General features: G+C 37.5%; 1 protein-coding gene and 1 non-coding gene across 9 annotated transcripts in view; one reads left to right on the forward strand and one right to left on the reverse strand.

Moving 5' to 3' along the window:
• Positions 1 to 13,843, reverse strand: part of LOC124392311 — a 197,958-nt gene that overhangs the window by 148,291 nt on the left and 35,824 nt on the right. The gene's annotated exons all lie outside the window — the stretch shown is intronic.
• trnae-cuc lies at positions 7,371 to 7,442 on the forward strand. The gene has a single exon. It is a non-coding gene; the product is annotated as a tRNA-Glu (tRNA).

Here is a 13,843-nt window from a genome sequence, read left to right on the forward strand (position 1 = left end):
ATATACAGTTATAAAGAGTGGAAAATATTGCATGTCCAGGCCTTGCTGGCTGCTACAGCAGTCTTGCTCCTGCTTGTCAGCTCCTGCCAGGATTAAGAAGCGCTGAGCTCGTGGAGGCAATTTGGCTTTATGGTCCAGGCCACAAGAACACGGACTGTCTGTGCTCTAGTGTGCTCCACCTTGAAGCTGAAATGGTAGGATAATAAGGGCTTCAGTTCTTACAGACATAATGAAACGCATTTGTACATGTATACTAAAAAGGAAACGCACACAAACAGGCAATAAAAGTGACAATCACCACTTGACTTAGATATTATCTAATTGTCAGTCATAATTTAGCCTCTGTTTGGTCCCTGTAAAACACAGCAGGAAGCTTTAACAGGACCTGTGTACGCTGTGTAGATGTATATCTGTATAATGAACACATTTACATTCACAACAGAACAAACTATATGAGTGAAGTTAAATTAAACTGTTAAAGTCAATGTCTACCAGAACTGTCAAGAAGCAGACAGAGGAAAGGGGCCTTTAAACGACTAATGCAAATAGACAATGCTTTATTTATTTTTTATTTTTTAAATCAATACCTAAAACTGTTCTTTACATAACTGGCTAAATGGATGTTTCCTTTTGGGCTTTGTTCCTGGATGTATATCTCAACCATTGTGTTAGTGCCTGTAAATCACATCATCTTAATATAAGAGATTTAAACCTCAGGAAATTGGAGATGAAGCATGCTTCTGGCTCAAGAAGTCCCATGCAAGAAAAAAAAAAAAGAATTTTACACTAATGCAGATAACTGCACATGGTGGATCATATGCACATATTTTTTATGCACATATGTGGTTCCACAAAATAGACCTGTAAGAGATGAGCACATACACACTAATCGTGCCTGGCTATTTTCACTGTGAATTAAAATACTTATTTGTACAAATACAAGCACTGGCAATGCAGGTTAAATTACTGTCCAGAAGGGCCAGGGATCAAGTATGAGTTTAATGTTTTTGTGCATCGAAAAACGCTGAATGTTTTGAATTTATCCCTTATATCCCTTATAAATCACAATCACCTCCTTAATGCTTAGAGCAGCTCAGCCTAGGGCTTCAATAAAAATCCTTCTATACTCTCAGAAACACATTAATTTTTTTTTTGTTTGTATTTTTTATTGATTTTATTATTTTTTAGCAAAGTACCCTGATGCAAATATTGATCCACACATGCCCACATAATTAGCCTGGCCTGTGATTGTGAGTGTGCTCCAGCCATGACATTCTTCAAGGCCTCTGACCTATGAGTTATTAGTGACTTGCTTCATTGTAAAGTAAATATGTGAGCTTTCCAGTTCATGCCAATAAATACATACACAAGAATACCAATACCTTCTTATAAACAAGTTATTATATCAACAATCTGCATTGGGTCATGCCTAAAATCTGTCCTTTAGTGTTTTATTTAGGATATTTGCAGGTAAACAAACAGCACAAATTTAAGAAAAAAGGGGTGAGCATTTCAAAATATTATGAAATGCATCACAACAAAAATAAATTAGAAAATCACTTGTGCTTTTATCTAATTAATCAGCTTTTTCTGGCTCCTATAAAACACTTCAGAATAAAATGAAGGATGAGACGGCGCATTACCAAGCTGCCAGTATACCATATCAGCGCCAAGCAACCATCAACATGATTGATGTCTTTGTGGCTGGGAAAGCATGCAAATTTTGGTTGATGCACAAACACAACACAAATCTTGACATGTTTTTAGCCACATGCTTCAGCAACATGCCAGCATCTGGTGTTTTTGAAAACTAGCCAGTTAAACCAGAACACAGCCTCTAGGCAACATACTTATCTTTTTTTCCTGAGCATAAACTGCTACTTGTTTCTACCTCGAAATAACTTCGGTGTAATCTTTGGAATGATGCTTACAAGTATAATTAAAAACCACACCGGAAACTTGTAGTAACGCTAAAGGAAAACTTAAATGGCACACTGTATGCATAAAAAAAATGCATTCTGACTGTAGCTACTTATTGTAGCTATTGGAAAAAATGCTAAGCCCGATCTCCTAGACCTTATCTACAGGAAAGTATGACTGCCTCAAACCATGTTTTTCTAGAAAATGACCATGAAAGAACATTGACAGTTTTTCAAAATACTCATCCAACATAAATACGAACCATGACTCAACTCCATCCAACTACATATCAATCCCACTGACAGAATTACATCCCCCCCCAAAACCAAATTTTATAAGCTCCTATAATAATTCCAAATAACATCTCCTGCAGAATTCTGGTATACTGAGTGCAAATCCAGACAAAAATGACACCACAGTTTTTCCGTACCTGAAGGTGGAACATACATGTAGAATCAATCATAAATTATCATAATAAATGGTCTGAGAAAATAAAACCCTCTACACTGATACTTTAAATGCAGCCATAAAATGAAAAATTTAACCAAAATGGTTGTTGGGCTACTTTTTAAAGACAAAGGTCAGTTTGGGAAAAAAGTGGCACAAAAAACTATGTTTGTGTTCCAGAAACAGTACAGACTGTTCATTTGTTGCAAAGTGGATGAAAGCCTTCCAGTCCCACTGGCACAAGCACCTCCTGCCTGGCCACATGACAATAGCAAAGTAGTTCCATCTGACATGCTACTAAACATAAAGAAAGTAATGTATTCATTGAAAAGCTTTTTAGTTACTATATAATGCCAAAGAAAGTGAGATTTATGGAGAATCATGTCCATAATTGCACTTGCTGCTGTATGCAACAGGTTGGCTTCTCGGGAGCTACTAGAGACTGGAGGCCTCCTAAGAGTAGGCTGAGTGGAAAAATGGCTTACGCCTCCATGTTTAGGAGTTCTTCTCTGAGGCCCTTCTCAATTTCTGTCTCCAATTGCTTCCAATCTGGTTAAATTCATGCACTCAAGGGGAGATAAAACAACAAACACTTTTTTTAAAAGATTTGAAGTAGGCCGACTCTGAAGTTTCCACTGCCAAAACATTTGTGTAAATTTCCTATAATTTGCATTAAATTTCTTGGAGAACTGTCAAGTGGGGAGTGCAGAGTAGGTGGAAGAAATCAAGTCGGATTCCAAGTATATTTTTTAGCAAACGCACCCAGTGTATATAGTGTATCTGAGTCAGTGTTCAGTAAAGCAGCCATCATGGCCTATGAACAGACAAATCTTTAATTTAGAAGGACCTCTCAGCATTAGTCAGTTATGTCCCCAACCACAGGAAAAGTACTGTGACCAGAGCTCTCTGGATTATCAACTCCCACTGTGGGGAAATCCAGTGATGTAACATTCCAACATCGTGAGAAAGATGTTACGACCACCAGTTTAAAAAAAAGGGTGAGTTCTCCATTTTGTACAAGCAGAAAACCAACCATCAAATGCTGCAGACTATAAATTCTGATGTGGGTCACAATATCACGTAGATGCACTTAAATTTCCACTACCTATGATAGGCTGACGTATACCACTTTCCTTCAATCCTCCTGATTATTTCCAGTCATGGTTTTGGAGTAAAGAGCTTTGCATAATATTCCTTTTTGAAAAAATGCTCTGTAATAAGAGGCTATTTTTTTTTACACTGCTATGACACAGAGGTGGTTTAAAGGTTATAGGCTGTTAATGTTGAGAATAGTTAGGGCTGGGTCCTATAAAAAGTAAGGTTTGTGGGATGGATGTGGTCTGTGGGATATGAGGGTGTGGTGGAGGGTCCAGTGCATAAGCTAAAGAGACAAAGAGAAACCTGTCTCAGCAGGTATGGTCGAGCCAAGTTGCGACTGATGGAATGGTGTTGAAAGTTGTATATGTCAGCCAATAAGATGGGCCCTATGGGCTTTTTTGGGATGGGGAAGGGGCTGTCTCCCATCATTTTCTAGCTTTGAAGTGGATAGCTGAGCTCCTCATATCAGCCTTTGGTACTTTAATTTACAGGAATTATTACATATGAGCATATGTAAACAGAGAAGAGAAACAAGAAATCAGTGGATTGTCTTTCCTTAAACAGAAAGGCATTAAAATATTCTAGTATTGATTGTTGATTATTATATACAATTTACTAGATTTTACAATTAAAGCGACTGTGATACTTTGGCTAAAGTGACTCATCCTGTGGGCCTCACCATCGTTCAGACTATAAGGGAGAGAATATACTCAAGTGATCCTTTAACCTGTCTGTTTTGCTGCCTTTGACAACTTCACCTTAAGCATGTTAGATCAGCTGGTGTATATGTTAGCCTATAACCGCTCTACACACAGCAACAGTAACTTAATGTTTTTCATGACTGTGAGTTAAGAGCTTCACTGTGAGGTATTTGTTCTCCCCCCACTGTCTACCCACCAAACCGACAGTGTGGACAGACATGGTGATAGATGAATCAACCATTGTTTGGAATGCACGTCGCAAATACATCAGGGACTCAGTAGAGGATCAATTATGAGAGCAAACACCTTCGAACACATCCCTGTCAAAAACCCACTAGGAGGTAGAAACCTGAGTCATGTACAAATAAATTCTTGCCTGTCAAAAGTGTACACTTTTGTGGTCCCTAGAAATATATTTGAAAAAATGCATATCAAACTGCAAAAGTCACTGCAGACTGTAGGACTTAAATTTCATTTGACCTTAATTGCCCACTGCTCCTATAACAGCAATGGAACTACAGCCCGTATTTTTTTTATTGTGTGGTTAGGGTTTAGGGAAAGAAACGTCCTTACTGGCTTGAATCTTTGCCTAATTTTAAGATTATGTTTTTATAGATCTTTAATTAAAGTTAGCGGTTTGTGCAAGTGACAATAGAGATAATTTAGATAAATTCATATTAAAGCATAGCTTTTTTTAATTTCGAACTAGATCAACATCACAAAACAGTAATAGTTTAACGTGTGATTTGCCCCATACATCCTACATTCAATCCACACCCATTTACACACCCATTTAAACATCTACCTATTTATCTTACAAAATCCACCTACCAGATTGTTTTAGAAGGTGGAAGGTAACAAGACAATAAGGAGGAAACCCACACAGACTTGGGGAGAACATGCAAAACTTTAAACAGGCAGTAACTTGAGATCAGGATCGATCGTAGGCGACGACACTACTCACAGCGCCACATGGCTGCCCTGGAAGACACATCCATCAAATAATAAACCAACCAGATGGATAGAGTGCACATTAGAACAATGGATATTATTGTATCCTAAAGCCTTCATTTTACACATGATGGAACTAATAATGTGTTGTTATGAAGCTTCCAGAAGCACGTGGTGTTGATCAGTGACACAACATGAAAATCCGGTGTGGCTGTACAGAATTACATACATAGAAACCCACTACCTTTCACCTCTGATGTGCTGCCAAAATAAATAGTAATCAACCGTTTCTGACAAAATTCCTATAATGCATAAATCTGCATTGTGTTTTGGACATAATGGGAAAATCTGGAAAACGAATTACAATGAAGAAACATTGGCCTTCTTGTAAACTGTGTATGTCACGCATGATTTAAAGAAAGAGGATGTCTTGAATTTGTTTTCATCTGGACCGAGGAAAAAGTGCCAGGCCCTACAAGTTTAAGTAGACTAAATTTTCTACCAGTACACAGATGGTGCCAGGGCTCTACTGTATAGATAAAAGTGCTGTTAAAATGATTGTTAAAATTATACAAAACAGTAACTTAGACAGATTCTAATATAGATTCAAAATAATGCAACATATATTTCAATAAAGGAAAGTTTTTGAAATAAATGTGCTCGTATGTGCAAGTGTGATCATGTAGGCATGAAGGGCATCTTGCGGAAATCTCACACAGGATGTAGGACTTATTGTGGACTATTTAATATATATATATATATATATATATATATATATATATATATATATATATATATATATATATATATATACACACACGAATCTCCCGTTCCACCACATCCCAAAGGTGCTCTATTGGATTGAGATCTGGTGGCTGTGGAGGCCATTTAAGTACAGTGAACTCATTGTAATGTTCAAGAAACCAGTCTGAGATGATTTGCGCTTTATGACATGGTGCGTTATTCTGCTGGAAGTAGCCATCAGAAGATGGGTACACTGTGGTCATAAAGGGATGGACATGGTCAGCAACAATACTCAGGTAGGCTGTGGCGTTGACACAATGCTCAATTGGTACTAATGGGCCCAAAGTGTGTCAAGAAAATATCCCCCACACCATTACACCACTACCACCACCAGCCTGAACCGTTGATACAAGGCAGGATGGATCCATGCTTTCATGTTTTTGACGCCAAATTCTGACCCTACTATCCGAATGTCGCAGCAGAAATCGAGACTCATCAGACCAGGCAACCCAATCTTCTATTGTCCAATTTTGGTGAGCCTGTGCGAATTGTAGCCTCAGTTTCCTGTTCTTAGCTGTCAGGAGTGGCACCCGGTGTGGTCTTCTGCTGCTGTAGCCCATCCGCCTCAAGGTTCGACGTGTTGTGCGTTCAGAGATGCTCTTCTGCATACCTCAGTTGTAACGATTATTTAAGTTACTATTGCCTTTCTATCAGCTCGAACCAGTCTGGCCATTCTCCTCTGCCACTCACTGGATATTTTCTCTTTTTCGAACCATTCTCTGTAAACCCTAGAGATGGTTGTGCGTAAAAATCCCAGTAGATCAGCAGTTTCTGAAATACTCAGACCAGCCCGTCTGGCACCAACAACCATGCCACATTCAAAGTCACTTAAATCACCTTTCTTCCCCATTCTGATGCTAGGTTTGTACTGCAGCAGATCGTCTTGACCATATCTACATGCCTAAATGCATTGAGTGGCTGCCATGTGACTGGCTGATTAGAAGATTGGCTAAATAGAAATTTGCGTTAACGAGCAGTTGGACAGGAGGTGTACCTAATAAAACGGCCGGTGAGTGTATATATATATATATATATATATATATATATATATATATATATATATATATATATATATATATACATACAGTAAAATCCTGTTGTACGTGCAACCTATAGTACGAGCAAACGGAGATACGAGCGACCTTGCTCGCAAAATTTTCAAAGGCACGAGCTAACCCACGCTGCCGGTTCCCCATTTTTGGCGGAGGGTCACATCAGTTGATGACGTATCACTCGGTCGCTCTTGTTCAGTGCAGCAAAAACGTAACTTTTTTTTGTTTTAAATTTTTATTTCACTAGAAATCTTCAAAAATGTCTCCCAAGAAAATTAGTGATGGTGCTGTGAAAACAAAAGTAAATAGAATTACCATGAAAACCGAGGAGGTTATGAGCGTGGTGCACGCCTCACACTCACAATCAAGCAACAATAAAAATTTCTAAATCCCGTCTTCCCTGGTGGTCTAGTGGTTAGGATGCAGTGCTCTCACCGCTGTGGCCCGGGTTCGATCCCCGGTCAGGGAACCAACCACAGCCATTAGGGTTGTACAAGCTAGTGCACTCTTAGTGCTGGTCCCAAGCCCAGTAGGATTCTGTTAGGAAGGGCATCCAATGTAAAAACATGTACCAAATCCAAACATGCAGATCATGAATACAGATGATCCGCTGTGGCGACCCCTAATGGGAGAAGCCGAAGGAAAGATCAAATTTTCAAATCCTCTGAGAGTTCTTTATAATTAGGTGCCAAATTGAACATCGAGTGTTCAGTATGAGAGAATTGCACTCAAAGAACCAAAATCTGCTCTAGTACAAGATACACTAATTTGTATGGCCCTGTTAAGCAGTCAAAAAACATGAACATGATAAATAAGACATTTGGCTTTGCATGGTTACACAATGCTATTTTCAAAGGCAGTAAATCTGCTATACAAACTTTACATTGACTAGTCTAAACTATATAAAATATAAGTTCCTTTTCTTTAGAGAAATCTTGAATCTTGAGAAGTTAGTTGCTGAAATAAGAGGGGTTTACTTTTGTGAGATACTGTATATACACACATACAAACATACATTAACTGTATATATGCCTACAGTACATGCAAACTGTAAGTGCAAACATATAATGAATACTTATGCTTTATGGAAGGTCTTCAACCTGTTAAACTTGACAGTGAGTTATAAACCAGGTTTATGAGGTGAACTGCTTTATAAACAGTCTAGAAAACATTAACATCTTCAACATCAACCCTGTTTCTCAAAGAAAGTTTTCTGTGTGTTTCTCAGAGAGAGTTAGTTACACTTTCTTCCAAATGGAGGACAGCACTGGAAAAATGGGTGCCAACTGTCCATCTTTATAAAGGAAACTCATTATCATTGTTACTGTTGCACATTTCCACATATTGATGTACCCAGCACTGGCTGTTTATGTAGTGACTGGGTCAATAAATCTTTATAGAAAAGACATAAAACATTTTTTATTTATATTTCTACTTTACTTTTCAATACAGAACTCTCAAAATGCAAATGAGCAAATACTTCCCCTGAATTCCAGGCAAATCATGTCACCTTTAAAATTGTAAAATGTCATATGGCTGATAAAATGTCAAAATAATTAAGTGCATAAGGGTTGGGTTGGCCAGTGGATCAGTGTTCAAACTGTTCTGAATGCAGGACTACATTAGGCTGGAGCGGGAGATGAAACGAAATTGTTGCATTAATTTGATATATTGAAAAAGGCAGGCCAGGCCTTATCTGTTTATGCTGAAGGGACAAATGTGTTTTTAGGACTCCAGTCAGGACTGACTGACATGAAAGCTTGTGAGAACTTGCTTGCTTTGGGAGTTAAAAATCGAAATAGGCCTATTTTATACATGCATTGCTAACAGGCCCGAAGCAAATACTATAGTCACACCCTCCTGTCATGAAAGAAATGAATAGAGTTCAGGTAACTGAAGTCATTCAGTCAGTAAAATATATGGCTGTATGTCAGCTGCTACCCTTGCGGTTACAAAGATGTGAGAATTTAACAAACATACTCAGTAACACAAAGCAGGTCAGGTACTCCCTGCCATTCATTTACTAAAGATTAAATCAAATTATTTCATTCATAGCTGTAAGATAGTACAAGTGCTTTTAGCATTTTCCTGGCTTGACAACATGCAGAAATGCCCAAAATAAATTGAGAAATCATGCCACACAGAGCCCGCCCAATTGGCTGTGCATGCATGCAAGGTTTACACTCTTTTTAATTCAAGGTTGTTCCTAGAAACATACATAGAACGATACTGTACATGACCTGTAATGAAATGTCTTTTGGAGGGTAGTACACTGTGCCTATTCAGCATGTTTTCTTATCTTACAATTTATCTGTTTTGAATGGAAGAATAATAACATACTACTGTACTAGTGTCATGTTCACATCGACACTTGCTATGAATTCCATCTACCATAAAACCTATTCACAGTCATAATACCAAGAATTAGAAAAGTTACACACATCTACCTTCCATTTAGCATATACACAAACACACACACACATGCTCTTTTTAAATAACCCAAATGTTCATTCAGTAATCATTTGTCTGTCTAACCATCGTTAACAACAGGTTTAAATTCCAGACAATACAAATACAGGTATAATGGCTGAATGATGTATCATTATTAATCATCATCTTGATGCGTATTCTATAACACATTGTCTATGAATCAATAAAATCTATTTAATTAATAACATCACTCATTTAACAAGAGGCAGACAGCAAAGGTATATACTCAGCATTTTCTTTACTCGATGGCAAATCTATGTGTAGATCATATATGACATAACTAGGATGAGATGCAAAACACAGAAGTATCTGTCTTCATAATAACCAGTCAAGAAGTGAAGCTAAAGATTTGGCTTTCTAAACAGGGTGTTACTTCAAATTGCTTTGAGCTAGAAAACCTGCAGTAATCACATTAAAAAATACACTGAGCACCATCAACAGTTAATAACGTCATTCAGGACAACTGTAGGAGCAGCGTGCTGACATAGTTTAACAGAGAGATGTCCCTATCATTCAGTAATTGCTTGAATTGAACTCCTGTTGAGTAGGCATGCAGATGAGGTGTTTTTACTCAATATTTCTGATGTTAATGTTGTTCCCATGGTACTCGGCTACACAGCACACCCCAGAACAATGCAGAAAAAAGCTCAACAGCATAACAACGAAAGCTGATTTCAATTTACCGATGTTGCGCTCGAAATTCTGACTCCCACGCGGAATCGGACTCCCCGCTGCATGCACGTGCACCATACAGTAGCCAATTCCTAAAATTGTATCAAGCCAAGAGAAGACTAATATAAAACTGCAGCACCATTATGGTTACTTCATAATGTGTGTACACATGAAGAGTATGATTGTATGCTGCTTTGTGCTGTGTTCAGAATTTGCAGAATAAAAAAAAAAAACACAATGATAGTGGTGCATCAGGGAACTAGGTTGGCTTTTCACAATCTTTTACATCTACATTACAATTGCATTAATAAATTAGGTCAATAAATACGTTCTTATACCGATTCACAAAAATACCCATCATCCAAAAACTCTGATGGGAAAAAGTATATTTAGAAAAGCAAGGTGGAAAATTTGTCACATCTTGCACTGATTTTTCTAATCACATCTCAATTTCAAATAATTCTACAAGGTCAGATTATATTGCCTTTTTTCCCCTCCATATTATGCTGCCCTACTCTGAGAAGTAATCACATGCATGCAGTAGCCTGCAATAGGAGATGGAAAAACTAATTTAGTGGAATTTGCCTTAAAAGGATACGAGCTGTTCAGCTAAATCACTTAACAATGCAAAGATGGAAACAAGTCCAAGACCAATCAATACTCATTATATTATACCAAATTAAATAAGAGGTTGAAAGGAAATAATTAAAATGGAAGCATACATGCTGTTCAAAAATGTTCACCTACTCTTATCAGTTCCAAGACTACATCATGTCCATCTGATAATTAAGATAGTAGAGTGTCTGACAAAGACATCATTCAGTGGACTTGAACTCAATATGCAGGGTAGTGATAATATACATATCGACATTGCTTAAGAATGTGTATATCACAAACACACCATATTTTAGCTCTCTTTAGTTCCTTAAACATTTTTTCAGAGAAAAACAAGCAAACAGAAGTATATCAATTAAGCAAGACTAAGGATCAACAGACTGCACTGTTTCATCTTTCATATTCTGTACATTTAGGCACTACCTATTTAACTCAGCACTGGCATCTGGCTCATTGCAAACAAACTCAAGCTATTTACACAAAACCTGATGGAGGCCAGATGGTCAGTTTCCTTTTTCATTCTCTACAATATCTTGGCTCTTCTAATTGACTGTGTTCACTGTGTGCCAGAAATCCTGACCTTTCTATACACAAGACTGACATTCAGATGGTAAAAAAAAAACAAGAATTAAAGGCCAAGCAGTTGCACAGCAAATAGACATAGATATCTTATTAGCCAAACACGACAGTGTCCCCCATAGAATATAATTGAAATAACGCAAGCCATATCAAATAGCATAGACCAAAGGTATTCCACTTAAATTTGTAAATGTCCAACTGTATAATATTTCATACTTTGAAATATCTAGATAATTATCTAACATGACTGAATTGTGGAAACCATCAGTGAGTAGTTTATGGATATAAATAAAACAATTCGAAGTGGGGTTTTTTTGTTTGACAGTGGTTCTCTACTTTTGACTAGCAATATGTAGTTTCAAATACAGACAAGTTTTTAAGCATTCCAATAGAAAATATTACCAATAATTTTAGCAGTTACTTGTATATTTGTATCTGCTTTCAATGTTGTTTCTATTTCTCAAACTATAAACCATTGAAATAAATGAAATAAATCTAACTGCCTGCACTTGTTTTTTTCCCCTGAAGCATAGTCTTCTAGTCTGAACAGAGAATACATGTAAGTTTTGAAATATGGAAATATATTCAGGCCACTGACAATTCTTTTTACTTTTGTTATCAATATTATACAAGCCATATTGCTAGTTTGCTAATCAGAGCATTACAAAAAACAGCTCTCTCTGTAGTTAGTCTGTGGTCCATTTACCTGGGTTGAGTAAGTAATAATGTAAATGCACGTGAACAGAACATTGTAAGAGAGCTGCTGTTGCTATGGCTATGTTTGGGAATGTTTAAAAAACTGAGTTAAAGAACAACCAATATTTTTGCCATACATTGACAAGCTCAGCCACAGAATGTTCTAAGTGCTTGTTTTTTGCCTGCTGAAATATTTTGCTGGGTTCACATCTGGACACATCTGAACACACATCCAGTTGATCATGCCTGCCTTATACCATATCAGCTGATGAAGAACCTTGTCATTTACATTTACATTTGCGGCATTTTGGCAGACGCCATTATCCAGAGCGACTTACAACTGAGCAGGGAAGGGTTTTAGGGCTTTGCTCAAGGGCCCAGCAGTGGCAGCTTGGTGGTGGTGGGATTTGAACCTGTGATCTTCTGATCCAAAGCCCAATGCCTTAACCACTGATCTACCACCTTCTTGCATTTACTCACATTTAAGCTACACAGTCAATGGCATGGCATCAAATATGGGTCAAACCCACAAACTTTGGGCATCAGAGATACAGAGAAGAAGGGGCAAGAAGGTAGAGGTTCTGAGTTAGGGGGAGTAAATGTTTGGGAAGATCAGGAAATTGGGCAAGGAGGTCTAATTCCTGATCTTTTTTTAAATGGAAAATACACCTCCCTCTGTGTATAATCACTTCCATGTGTACAGCCCAGCCTGAGAATCGCAATAGTAAGAGGAAAAAAACTATACATGACCATATTGCACTTCATCATAGTCTCCCACAAATACTTCTATTAGATGACCATTGAGTCATCTACTCTCAACATGTTCCTCCACAAACTTAAAAATAATGGCCAGGCCTCATCAGTGCTGACATTGATAGCTTCAAAGACTAAATGCTAACTTCTGTGGCTCTATTAGAATGATGCAGACACTGAGATCATTCAACCAGATGGAGTGCAATATCAGGTTTAGTACATGCCGTACTTTCCTCAACAACTTTTACTTCAAAAGGCATCGTCTCAAGAAAACAAACCTTTAATATTCATACTGTTGACACACTCAACATGCACATCTATAGACTGAACGCTAATCATCATATAACTATGCACTACTGGTACGTTGCTTGACAAAAGAAAAAAAAGAGTTTGTGTCCTCAAAATGTAGACAAGTATGAAAGCCTTTTTCCTCTTTAAACACGTTGCCTCGCAAAAGTGCTCTGTAGTCGGAAAATTTGAATTTCCCAAATCTGAAATCGATTTACATTCTAAATCTTAAATAAATTTGCATAGGCTCAAGACAATGTAATTTTATATTCAGATATGCTTGATATCACAGACAGGACACCCATTCACACAATACATCTACTGCAGACACTCTGGGGATAGACAATTTGCAACATTGCTCTGGCCCTGAAACGTGATTGTGCTGGTTGCGTTCCCAGCATTGCCTAAAGGGAAAGGAAATTCAGGTTGAATCACATTTTGCACAGTATTTTTTTCAGCTGCTTAGTGGTGCACAGTTTTATGCATCCATGTAGTGCTGCTGAAATTATAAAGAGTTTAGCCTGGTCAATCCTCAACTACCATTGCTCATACCTTCAGTATGTAAGGCATATTCATATACCATTTTCTCCTTTGCTATGGTGGTGCAAGCCATAATCCACTGTAATCAAAGTTGTTATATCTATAAATAATTGCAAAAGGAAATAGTCTATTACATACTGTAATTAAACAAATTCTATTAGTGGGTTTTTACAGTAATAGAATCATTGTATTTCAAAAATTAAAGAAGAAAAACTCCTGCTCTAACAAAAAGAAAAA

The sequence above is a fragment of the Silurus meridionalis genome, chromosome 10 (genome assembly GCF_014805685.1).
Source record: "Silurus meridionalis isolate SWU-2019-XX chromosome 10, ASM1480568v1, whole genome shotgun sequence".
Lineage (NCBI taxonomy): Eukaryota > Metazoa > Chordata > Actinopteri > Siluriformes > Siluridae > Silurus > Silurus meridionalis.